The sequence below is a fragment of the Triticum aestivum genome, chromosome 4B, assembly GCF_018294505.1.
Source record: "Triticum aestivum cultivar Chinese Spring chromosome 4B, IWGSC CS RefSeq v2.1, whole genome shotgun sequence".
NCBI lineage: Eukaryota > Viridiplantae > Streptophyta > Magnoliopsida > Poales > Poaceae > Triticum > Triticum aestivum.
In genome coordinates this window covers 293,100,908-293,114,842 of record NC_057804.1, presented here as the reverse complement: position 1 = coordinate 293,114,842, position 13,935 = coordinate 293,100,908, and positions in this window count along the sequence as shown.

Genomic DNA, 13,935 nt, shown 5'->3' with positions numbered 1-13,935 from the left:
ATGAATATAATATGGATTTTTGAAGTGGACTTATGTGGATAAATGACATTTTTAAAGGGTCCAGTGGAAACCAAGAACAACAAAAATGTCCACTGTGTCCCGTTAAATTGAACTTGATTTATGGAGTCAGCAGAAATTTGATTCATCAAATTTGGACACTATTTGAATTATTTGTGGATTTTACAAGTCTACAGAAAAAGAAAAAAATAAGAGGGATTTACCTAAATGGGCAAATCCAGCGGTGGCAGCGCATAGTGGGCGGTGTTTAGCGCCAAGGTGCAACTGGGCCGGCCCATCAGCTTAGCCGCACACGCGCAGGGTCCACGCCGGAGGCGTATCTGCCCAGTGCGTCTCCACTTAAACGGAGGGGCCCGCTGACGGGGTCACTGACCTGCGGCGTCCACCTGCAGGGTCCTCTCTCTCCTCCCGCCTGCGACAGAGGAGGCAGAGGCCTCGTCGACGGGAGATTTGCTGGCGCCCCCGACCACCTCCCGCGGTGCTCGGCCCACGGGAGTGCTCAGGGGACCTGGACGCATCCATCCGTGGGTGGCACCGTCGCCGAGGAGTGCCGGGTCAGACAGGGCGTCGGCCGCGGCGGACGAGGAGGACGGTGATGGCGGCACCGGTGCTCCGGGGCATGGGTCTAGGGGAAGAAGAGGGGGAAACTTTTGTCGTGGCCAGGGGGTTTCCGAATGGAGAAAGGAGGGGAGGAGGGGGCCTTGCTCGTGGTAATTTAGGCGGAGGCCGATGGCTCGGCTCCGGCCATGGGGAGGCGATGGAGCAGCTCCGGGGAGGAGTGAGTGGTCCAGGAGATAGCTGGGGCGAAGAGAGGGTGTATGGAGACATTGGGGAGGCCCGGGGAGATCCTCATATAGCGGGGCGTTGGTGCACCGTAGGTGCCATCCACGGCCACATCCGAGGCGATGCCAGTGGCCGAATTGGCACACCCAGCCATGTCCGGGGTGTTCGTGGGCGTGGACCAGGTCGAGTGGGAAGGGAAGAAGGAGTGGGGAGAGCTCCTGCGGGTCCCGAGCGCGTGCACGCACTGGCGGAGCTGGGCGGTGCTCGGGCACGCGTGAGCACGGGCAGGAGGGAGAGAGGAAGGAGGGGGACCAGGCCGTGGCGTGTCTCGGACGCCTAGGCTCCTCCTCGGGCGCGCTAGGGAGTCCCGAGGTGGTCGGGTGGATCGAGCAGGGAGCAGCTACAGTGCGTGGGAGCACTGTAGCACGCTCTGGAGCATGCCTTTGGCATGCCATGGCATAAAGAAATGCGAAGTGGGCGCGATCACTTGTGTCCAGTAGTGCTAGGGGGGAGTAAAGAAGTGGGATATGGCCTTGGATGCCCTGGAAAGCCACTGGAGTGAGGTGGGAAGTTGAGGGAGAGAGAGAAGTTGTTGTCCAGGGAGGTAAATGGGGTTGTTTCACTCCTTAATCATTGAGCAATGGCTAGGGGAGGGTTACTGGAGGTAGGAGGTGACCTGGGGTAGCTGTGGTAAAAACATAGGGTCATGGAGATTAGTGGAAGTGGTCAAAAATGGAATTTTGGTAAAGTGGCAGAAGGTGTTTGAGGCTTGTTTGGTTAAACAAATGTATTCCATTTGGGATGGGACTCAACAGGGTGAAATGGCACATATAATTAGGGCCTTCCACCAATTTGGAGCTTATTTGGGCAAAATTGCCAATGCAACTTTTGTAAACCCTAGAAATTAGCATAAATGAACTTGTGTAGATCTAGTTGAGCAAAACACTTCCCCTTGATACACAACTTGGTGTAGTAGCCTCATTTGGTCATGTGAACATGCTCACAAAAGTTGGGGTCAAGGAGAGAAAGTTGGTAGTACAAAGTTGTTCAAATTTGATTCTGGTCAGAGAGGGTTTTGGGGCATTTTGGTGAACTGAAATGAGCTGGATTGACATGAGGCTTTGCAAGGTGATCACAATATGCATTTGTGACTTGCTGGATTTTCCTTGGATTTTTATGAAAATATTTCCTGTAGAAATATTTCAAATCCTTGAAATGGGCAGAAATGGTTTTGGGATGTTTTGTCCAATATTTTGAACATGACCATGTGTTGAAACTCTTATATATGGACAATATATGTCCTACGAGTTTCCCTAAAGTTGTCAAATATTTTTGAAACAATAAAATAATTTTTCCCTATTAAAGACCATTTCTGGCCTTAAGAAAAAGCTTTTAAATAAAATAGGAAAATAACTTTTAAAATTATATTTTTGTGGTTTCTGGGTATCCTATATCTAATAGGAGTCAAATATATTTTTGGAAAGATTTTTACTGCCATTAATTAAGTACTTGCAGTGCAAACCTCAATTCAGGGGGTTTTGAAAAAACTAATTTTTGAAAATACTATTTTGCCAAATTATTTTTGCAAGAAATTAGTTTTATATCCTATACACATGGCATGATCATTGGGAAAGGTTTTTGGATCAAGGAGAAGGAGTATAAGAGTTGGAGGATTTATTTTATTTTTAGAGCACTTGCAAACAACAGACCAAAACCAATCAAGGCAAGGTCCAAAACACTCAAAAGTTTTTGTCAAACCATAGTTTATCATGATTGTTAGCTTAAGTGTACTGCCATGAAAATCAGGGTGTGACAGGTCTCGGGTGTGCTCGGCGGCGTGAGGAAGAGAGGCCAGAGGAAGGGGGCGAAGCACAGGGAGAGTGAGAGGCGTCGAGGGGGGCGCATGGCGTCTCTAGGGTGTCGACAAAGCGAGCAGGGAGGCAGGAGGAGGTGGAAGCAGGAGGTGGCCGCGAGTGCGCGCGCAGGCGACACGTCTCTGCCAGTAGGCAGAGGTAGACGACGAGGGGGAAGAGGTGGGCTAAGCCAGCGGACTGGGCCGCCAGGTGGGCTGCGCCACGTGAGTTTCCTCCCTCTGTCTCCTTTCTCTTTTGTTTTTGTTTTTCTAATATTTCAAATTTGTTTTGTACTTGGCTTTCAAACCAAGCCAAAGGTAATGCTCCTGAAAATTTATTGTGGGAGCTAAATGGATTATTCCAAGGGTCCACAAAATATTTTCAGAACTATTGGAGCTATAATTTGATTTATAGAAATTATAACCCCAACTCAAGTACAATATGTTTTAAATTTAAATGACCAAAATAATTCCTTAAAATGTTCATAAATTTTGGTCGGGCTCAAAACCTCTACCAAAATTTATCCAACATTATTTAAGGCCATTTGGAAACATTGAATGCATTTTCAGGGGTTTTGCCCTTTACTTAAAATTCCTGAGGCTTGGAAAATCCCTCAATTCAAGTTCCTTGAATTTAAACATGATGCAACAGCAGATACTAGCACTAGGCAGACCAGAACTAGGGATGTGACACCTACGAGCAAGCCAGCTATCCTCGCTCGGACAGAAGCGGTTCATGAGTGTCGTGAGGGCTGCCATGGATTTCGGCCTCTCTTGGCCAAGGTGTCGGGCGAGCCACTCATCACGGATGTTGTGCTTAAAGGCGCTAGGGCTTCGACATTTGGACAGTCGACGATTTGGTTATTTTTAGTTAAGAACCGAGTCCAGAATTTCCTGGCTGACTCTCTGATCTGTTGGGTTATGTGACTTAAGTCATCAGCGTCCGGTGGTTGCACATAAGTGCCCTAGAAGTTGTCAAGGAATGCGTCTTCCAGGTTCTCCCAATTGCCGATGGAATTTGCCGGCAGACTATTCAGCTAATGCCGAGCTGGTCCCTTGAGTTTTAGTGGGAGGTACTGGATGGCATGCAGATCATCGCCTCGGGCCATGTGAATGTAGAGAAGGAAATCTTTGATCCATATCGCGGGGTCTGTTGTCCCATCATATGGTTTGATGTTCACGGGCTTAAACCCTTGTGGAAATTCATGCTCCATTACTTCGTCAGTGAAGCGTAGGGGGTGTGCGGCGCCTCTATGCTGGGCTACATCACGATGCAGTTCGGATGAGACTGGTCGGCTGTATTCAGCCCGGATGATTTGTACTTATTATATCCGGTTTGGCGGTCATCATCACGCGTTGGGGCACACCCCCGCGATCCGTAGATCGATCATGACTGTCCTGCTTTGTTTTTCAATTCATCTCACAGGTCATGCGTGTAGCCCCGGGCCTTTGTGTTTTTGTTTGCTTGGCGACGGGGTGCGGGCTGGTGTTCGGGCTGATATGCCGCTTTGTCTCAGCCATGAGGTGGTCGGTCAGCCGCATCCCGTGCTTGTAGTATAGTTTTAGTTCCTTGTCCTCGAATTGAGATAACAACATGCGCCTCGGGAAACTTTTGTTTTATGCGCTCGAGTCCGTATTCCTCGGCTGCCAGGACTTCAGTCCATCTATCAATGAGCAGATCTTGACCAGCTTGATGCTGCTGCTGTTTCTTCTTCAGGCTCTTTGCTGTGGCTACAAGCCGGCGCTTGAAGCACTCCTGATCGACAGGATCCTCAGGCATGGTAATCTCTTTGTCGCCGAGGCTCACCTCGTCTTCGGGGAGAGGCATATAATTGTTCCTCTGAGTCTTCATCCATTGCCTGTTCATCAGGGCTAGCTTGCCCATCCTCCCGTCCGGCCTGCTCGAGGCTTGGCTGGGCGGGATTGTTTTCGTCTTCGGGATCATCCGCAGTGCTATTGTCTCTTGGGTCGGTATCGCTGTTTTTGCTATGGTGGGATTTAGAGCGGCGCCACTTACGTCGGCGCTTGGGTTGCTTCTCAATAGGATCATCCTCCGTTGCATCCTTTTGATCTTCGCCATTGTTTTCTTTGGGTGTGTCCACAATATATATGTCGTATGATGAGGTGGTTTTCCAGCGCCCTGTGGGCGGTGGTTCCTGTTCTTCTCCGGCATTGTCGGCCATACCGTTGATGTCTTTGGAGTCGAAATCAAGCATGTTGGTTAAGTCATCGATAGTGGCTATTAAGTGGGTGGTGGGTGGGCAAAAAAGTCCTTCATCTTCCGCTTCCCGCTCAAGCCAGACATACTTCGGCCAAGAGTCTTCTGACAGGGAGAGAGATTTTAATGAGTTTAGCACATCGCCCAAGGGTGAGTGCTGAAAGATATCCGCGGAGCTAAACTCCATGATCGGTGCCCAGTTAGATCCGATGGGCACAGATGTACGCGGTTCGGAGCCTATGGCCGGAGATGAGTCCGAGGGTCCGATGACACAGACTTCCTTGGAAGTGAGATCTGTGTTCGGCTCTATCGCTACTGAGCGTGCGGCCTCCATGAAGGGGTCGATCCTCCCATCCTCGGATGGCATGATCTGCGCTGGATTTAAAGCCAGGGCAGCTGCAGGTGTGATATCCTGAACACTGTCCGACGGCAGATCTAGTTCATGCTCGTCGCGACTGTAGGGTGGACCTATCATGGGCTCGAATCCGTCGAAGATCTAGTCTCCACGGATGTCAGAAGTGTAATTCAGGCTTCCAAACCTGACCTGATGGCCAGGGGCGTAGCTATCGATCTGCTCCAGATGGCCAAGCGAGTTGGCCCGCAGTGCGAAGCCGCCGAATACGAAGATCTGTCCGGGTAGGAAAACCTCGCCATGGACCGCATCGTTGTAGATGATCGAAGGGGCCATCAAGCCTTGTGCTGATGACACAGTGCAACTCTCAATGAAAGCACCAATGTCGGTGTCAAAACCGGTGGATCTCGGGTAGGGGGTCCCGAACTGTGCGTCTAAGTCTAATGGTAACAGGAGGCGGGGGACACGATGTTTACCCAGGTTTGGGACCTCTCTATGGAGGTAATACGCTACTTCCTGCTTGCTTGATCTGGATGATATGAGTATTACAAGAGTTAATCTACCACGAGATCGTAGAGGCTAAATCCTAGAATCTAGCCTATGATATGATTGTTCTCGTCCTACAGACTAAACCCTTCGGTTTATATAGACACCGGAGGGGGCTAGGGTTACACGGAGTCGGTTACACAGAAGGAAATCTACATATCCGAATCGCCAAGCTTGCCTTCCACGTAAAGGAGAGTCCCACGCGGACACGGGACGAAGTCCTCAATCTTGTATCTTCATAGTCCAACAGTCCCGCATAAGCATATTGTCCGGCTGTCCGAGGACCCCCTACCCGAGATCCGCTAGTTTTGACACCGACACCGCCTTCGACGTGGCCGCCCGCGTGTGTGTAGCCAAGCCGCTAGGCCGGCCCAGTGCATTCGGGAGCTAAGCCTCGCCCTATGCGCATTATAAGGTTAAGCCCTTTTTCCTTTTTTTTCTTTTTCTAGTAAGCTTCTAAAATCCACAAATAATTGAAATGAAGTCCAAATTTGGTGACTCCATAAACCATGTTCTACCATATGGTGCATCATGCACATTATTCCAGAGCACTTTCCTTCACACTTATTTAGTAAATCCCAATATTCTTAATTTTGTGATAAAGTTTAGAAGATCACAGAGAGCCCATTTTTTATCCAAATGCCATGATTCAATTTCCGAGATACTTATAAGTCAAAACTTTGTTTCTGAACATGTTTCCTAATACTTTCTGTGACACATCAAGTAATGGTCTATTTCTTCGTGTTTGTCAACTTTGTAAATCCATAAAATATTAATTTGAACTCCAAATCCAGTCAAACCAAATCCTAGATGCTTCTAAAATCATCCTTTGTTAATGGGCGCCTTTGCTCATTTTTCAACATAATGTTTTTGCACACTTCCTGCAAATCCATAAATCCTTTGTTAAATCATCCTTTGTTATCATTGACCATGTCAGGTAATAGGAAAGCAACATTGACAAAATGAATGTTTGGGCAACCAGACCACACTTGCCTACACCAAATTAACACAATATGTCACAACTATCATCAGCCAAGTAAGGTAATAGGAAAGCAACATTGACACGATGAATGATTGGGCAACCAGACCAAAACAATACAATATAGTAATGTGCAAGATATGAGATAGTACAATAATGCAGCTTAGTATGCAAAACTACTAGGCAGTTTTCCTTACCAAAATCTAGTTTATCACCTTTAATTATAAATTTTGCTACAAGTAAATTTAGATTAGATAAATGGTTTAAGGTACAGAAGGTTTGATTCACGCTGATTAACAAAATACACGCTGATGTAAAAATATAGTGATATACAACACGTACTTACATCAATACTGGAGCACGGAGAATTCCCGCAAGATACTTTCCTTAAACACGATCCTAGTTTAGAAATTCTTCTATCCTTTAAGCTTATTTTCTAAAAGAGAGATGCATAAGAAACATGTAGAAAATAAGATCTGAATGCTATAAAATTTCATGATGCAAGGATACACACACGCTTCTTAGAAAGGAGTTAACATATTTTTGCTGGACCGGAGCGGACTAGTACTCTGGCCACTGCAATCTGGTTATTATCCGGAGGAGTTGGGTTTCTCAGTGTTGGAGTTGTATCTATGAACACTGGAGTTGGTTTACTATCTCCTAGCATTTGGATCTTTTGCAAAGACCTTGTTTGCAGCCCTTCAAATTCTAACATAGCCATCTCCCCCTTGCATGCCTTATATAGAAGAATGGTGCTTCAACTATAAAACATGCGATGACAGAGAGATGGAATAAGTAATGAAGAATAGAAAGGCATGACATATTGACATATATTCCCTCCATCCATAAATAAATAGATGTGTCTAGGTGTATTTCAGTTCTAGATACATCCATTTTTATCCATTTCTGTGACATGTAATTTGGACGAAGGGAGTATGATGTAAGATCTAGGGATATGACAGGACAACAGAGTAAAAGAAACACTAGTTGAATGTAAAATTGTATGATAGATGGAATAGGTACAGAAAATCGCCAAGGGAACATATGCGTGTATAATGGGAAAACTAAGATGGCATTGCAACAGACCAGTACAAGAACACTTCAATGTAAAAAACATGGTATCATAGGCGGATAGAATACATACTGATGAATAACAATGCATGGGATATTCATAAGCATGATGTCTAAACTAAGCACATGGCATTGCGAGAGAGTAGAATGACAGTACTTGAATTTGAAAACATGTTATCATGAATGGAATAGGTACTGAAAAATAGGAAGGATGACATATTTACATGTATGATCAGTAGGCTAAGCACATGGCATTGCAACAAAGTAGATGCAGTCCAGGACATTATATGCATGATGTACCCATATCACGGGCCAAGTTAGAGGAAGGACCTTGTGGGTTAATATGATTCATCATCTTTCTGCAACTCTTCTAAAGAACAGTGTTTAATTGTTCCATCATATTAGATATCATTGACTTCAAGTTTGTTGGCCGTTACATTGCTCCGCGAGGTTCTTGTGGATATATATATCAGTGTGTGCAATTATATCTAACATTGATGGAAGACAACTAGTAGTTAGATTATGCAACAAGTGCCTATAGTAGATGACTTAAATAGTAGGACTAGACTTAGTTAGCAGCAACATGTCTCAAAAACTAAAGGGAGAACACATATGAAAGCTACAGAGTACGTATTCTGTACTCGAGATTAACTAGATAGCACACAAAAGTATTAAAGAATAACATAGGTACTTGATACGTATCCAACGTATCTATAATTTATGAAGTATTCATTCCATGCTTACAATAATTTTATATGATTTTGGTATGATTTGATTAGAACTAACCTGGACTGACGATGTTTTTAGTAGAACTAATCTGGTGTCGTTTATTGTGCAGAAATAGAAGTTCTCGGAATGGGCTGAGAATGTGCGGTGATTTCTTAAGGACCAAAATAGACCCCCGCAGCACTGGAGCTGCCCCAGGTAGTGGACGAGGGAGCCACAAGCCTGGTTAATGCACCTCCCTAGGGCGCCCCGCCCCCCCGAGCTTGTTGGCCCCTAGCACCCCCCTGGTGTGAGACCGATGCCCAAAATTCCTATAAATACCCCAAACATCGAAAAGTACCTTACATGAGATGTTCCACCGTCGCAAGCCTCTATATCCACAAAAACTCAATCGGGACCATGTTCCAACACCATGTTAGAGGTAGAAATTATCATCAGAGGCCATCTTCATCATCCCAGCGGCTACCATGTGAGGAGGGAGTAGTCCACCCTCGGGTCTGAGGGTTTGTACAAGTAGCTATGTGTTTAATCTCCCTCTCTTGTGTTCTTGATTTGGCATGATCTTGATGTACCGCGAGCTTTGTTGATATAGTTGGATCATATGGTGTTTTCCCTCTCTATCTTATTGTGATGAATTGAGTTTTTACCTTTGGGGTTTCACTATTATCAGATTGAATACTTCTTTGGATTTTACAACACTTGATGTATGTCTTGCGTATGAATACCTGTGGTGACAATGGGACATCATATCGATCCACTTGTAATATGTTGACACTCAACTCGCACATTCCTGAGGTAACATTGGGGTAATCTATGCATAAGGGTTGACGCATGTTTTCGTTCTTGTGTTCTCTGGTATAAATCTTGGGACACTCATTGAAATTCTTTGTGTTGGATTGAATATTATGAATTTGAAGTTGTTTGATGCATATCATATAATCAACTCACGAATACTTATGGTGACATTGGAGTATCTAGGTGACATTAGAGTTGGTTGATGTGTGTCATTTGTGTTATTTTAGTATGAACTCCAGGATTATTTGTGACACTTATAGGAATAGCTCAATGGATTGATCGAAAAGAATAACTTTGAGGTGCTTTCATACCCTACAAACAATCACTTCTTATGTTCTCTGCTAGATAAGAACTATGGAGTGACTATTTGTCGCACTTTGAGGGATTGTTATATGAGCCAATTATGTTAGCACTATTGAGAGATTGCACTAGTGAAAGTATGAACCCTAGGCCTTGTTTCTAAGCATTGCAATACTGTTTGAGCTCCGTTCTATCACTTGCTACCTTGATGTTTTTTTATTTTCAAATTACAGAAACCTATATCTACTATCCATACTACACTTGTATCACCATATCTTCGCCGAACTAGTGGACCTATACAATTTTCCATTGTATTGGGTTTGTTGGGGACCCAAGAGATTTCTTATGTTTGATTCCAGGGTTGTTTGAGAGAGACCATCTTCATCCTACGCCTCCGGCTTATTGATAAACCTTAGGTCATCCACTTGAGGTAATTTCCTACTGTCCTACAAAACTCTGTGCTTGGAGGCCCAACATATGCGTGTATGATGGGAAAACTAAGATGGCATTGCAACAGACAAGTAGAAGAACACTTCAATGTAAAAAACATGGTATCATAGGTGGATGGAGTACATACTGATGAATAACAAAGCATGAGATATTTAGAAGCATGATGTCTAAACTAAGAACATGGCATTGCGACATAGTAGATTGACAGTACTTGAATTTGAAAACATGTTATCATGAATGGAATAGGTACTGAAAAATAGGAAGGCGTGACATATTTACATGTATGATCAGTAGGCTAAGCAGATGGCATTGCAACAAAGTATATGCACTCCAGGACATTATATGCAAGATGTACCCATATCACGGGCCAAGTTAGAGGAAGGACCTTGTGGGTTAATAGGATTCATCATCTTTCTGCAACACTTCTGAAGAACAGCGTTTAATTGTTCATCATATTAGATATCATTGACCTCAAGTTTGTTGGCCGTTACATTGCTCCGCGAGGTTCTTGTGGATATATATATATATCAGTCCGTGCAATTATATCTAACATGCATGGAAGACAACTAGTAGTTTGATTATGCAACAAGTGCCTATAGTAGATGACTTAAATAGTAGGACTGGACATAGTTAGAAGCAACATGGCTCAAAAACTAAAGGGAGAACACATATGAAAGCTATAGAGTATGTATTTTGTAGTCGAGATTAACTAGATAGCACACAAAAGTATTAAAGAACAACATAGGTACTTGATACGTATCCAACGTATCTATAATTTATGAAGTATCCATTCCATGTTTACAATAATTTTATATTATTTTGGTATGATTTGATTAGAACAAACCTGGACTAATGTTGTTTTCAGTAGAACTACTATGGTGTCGTTTATTGTGCAGAAATAAAAGTTCTCGGGATGAGTTGAAAATTTACGGTGATTTCTTATGGACCAAATATGACCCCCGCAACACCGGAGCTGCCCCAGGTAGTGGACGAGGGAGACACAAGCCTGGGCAGTGCACCCCCCTAGGGCACCACCCCCCCCCCCCCGAGCTTGTGGGCCCCTCGAGCACCCCCTGGTGTGCGACCGATGCCAAAAATTCCTATAAATACCCCAAACATCGAAAAGAACCCTACATGAGATGTTCCATCGTCGCAAGCCTCTATATCCACAAAAACTCAATCGGGATCCTGTTCCGACAGCATGCTAGAGGTAGAAATTATCACCGGAGGCCATCTTCATCATCCTGGCGGCCACCATGTGAGGAGGGAGTAGTCCACCCTCGGGCCTGAGTGTTTGTACAAGTAGCTATGTGTTAAATCTCCCACTCTTGTGTTCTTGATTTCACTATTATCGGATTGAATGCTTTTTCGGATTTGACAACACTTGATGTATGTCTTGCGTATGAATACCCGTGGTGACAATAGGACATCATATCGATCCACTTGATGTATGTTTTGGCCCTTGCGACGTCTTGAGCTTGCGTTGGTTTTCCTTGAAGAGGAAAGGGTGATGCAGCAAAGTAGCGTAAGTATTCCCCTCAGTTTTTGAGAGCCAAGGTAGCAATCCAGTAGGAGGCTCCTCAAAAGTCCTACGCCCCTACACAAATAAAAAAGAACTCGCAACCAACGCAATAAAGGGGTTGTCAATCCCTTCACGGCCAATTGCGAAAGTGAGATCTGATATAGATAATATGATAAGATAAATATTTTTGGTATTTTTATGATATAGATTGGAAAAGTAAAAGATGCAAATAAAAGTAGATCGAAAGCTTATATGATAAGAGATAGACCCGGGGGCCATAGGTTTCACTAGTGGCTTCTCTCAAGATAGCATAAGTATTACGGTGGGTGAACAAATTACTGTCGAGCAATTGATAGAAAAGTGAATAATTATGAGATTATCTAGGCATGATCATGCATATAGGCATCACGTCCATGACAAGTTGACCGACTCCTGCCTCCATCTACTACTATTACTCCACACATCGACCGCTATCAAACATGCATCTAGAGTATTAAGTTCATAAAGAAGAGAGTAATGCATTAAGAAAGATGACATGATGTAGAGGGATAAACTCATGCAATATGATATAAACCCCATCTCTTTATCCTCGATGGCAACAATACAATACGTGCCTTGCTTCCCCTGCTGTCACTTGGAAAGGACACCGCAAGGTTGAACCCAAAGCTAAGCACTTCTCCAATTGCAAGAAAGATCAATATAGTAGGCCAAACCAAACTGATAATTCGAAGAGACTTGCAAAGATAACTAAATCACACATAAAAGAATTCAGAGGAGATTCCAATATTTCTCATAGACTTGATCATAAACCCACAATTCATCGGATCTTGATAAACACACCGCAAAAAGATCAAGGAGAACTTTGTATTGAGATTCAAAGAGAGAGAAGAAGCCATATAGCTAATAATTATGGACCCGAAGGTCTGTGGTAAACTACTCACAACTCATCAGAAGGGCCTTGGAGATGATGTAGAGGCCCTCCATGGTTGATTCCCCCTCCGGCGGAGCGCCAGCGATGGCTCCAAGATGGGATCTCGCGAATACAGAAGGTTATGACGGTCGAAATAGTTTTTCGTGGTGCTCCTCGATGGTTTCAGGGTACGTGGGTATATATAGGAGGAAGAAGTAGGTCGGTGGACGCTCGAGGGGCCCACAAGGGTGGGGGGCGCGCCCATCTGTAGGGGGCGCGCCGGGCACCCTTGTGGCCGCCTCCTCTGTTGCTTGACGTCCATTCCAAGTTCCCTGGATCACATTTGTTCCAAAAAGATCGCTCTAGAAGGTTTCATTCCGTTTGGACCCCGTTTGATATTCCTTTTCTTCGAAACACTAAAATAGGCAAAAAACAGCAATTCGGGTTGGGCCTCCGGTTAGTAGGTTAGTCCCAAAAATGATATAAAAGTGTAACGTAAAGCCCATAAACATCCAAAATGGTAATATAATAGCATGGAACAATCAAAAATTATAGATACGTTGGAGACGTATCAGCCCTCAACTTGCACATTCGTGAGGTGACATTGGTGTAATCTATGCATAGGGGTTGGTGCATGTTTTCATTCTTGTGTTCTTTGGTATAAATCCTGGGACACTCATTGAAGTTCTTTGTCTTGGATTGAATATTCTAAATTTGAAAATGTTTGATGGATATCATATAATCAACTCACGAATACTTATAGTGACATTGAAGTATCTAGGTGAAATTAGAGTTGGTTGATGTGTGCCATATGGTGTTATTTTAGTATGAACTCTAGGGTTATTTGTGACACTTATAGGAATAGCTCAATGGATTGATCTAAAAGAATAACTTTGAGGTGGTTTCATACCCTACAAACCATCTCATCTTATGTTCTCTGCTAGATAAGAACTTTGGACTGACTCTTTGTCGCACTTTGAGGGATTGTTATATGATCCAATTACGTTAGCACTGTTGAGAGATTGCACTAGTGAAAGTATGAACCCTAGGCCTTGTTTCTAAGCATTGCAATACTGTTTGTGCTCTGTTCTATCACTTGCTACCTTGATGTTTTTTATTTTTAGATTACAGAAACCTATATCTACTATCCATACTACACTTGTATCACCATCTCTTCACCGAACTAGTGCACCTATACAATTTTCCATTGTATTGGGTTGGTTGGGGACCCAAGAGATTGCTTGTATTTGATTGCAGGGTTGTTTGAGAGAGACCATCTTCATCCTATGCCTCCGACATATTTATAAACCTTAGGTCATCAACTTGAGGTAATTTGCTACTGTCCTACAAAACTCTGCGCTTGGAGGCCCAACACGTGTCTACAAGAATAAAGTTGCGTAGTAGACATCAAAC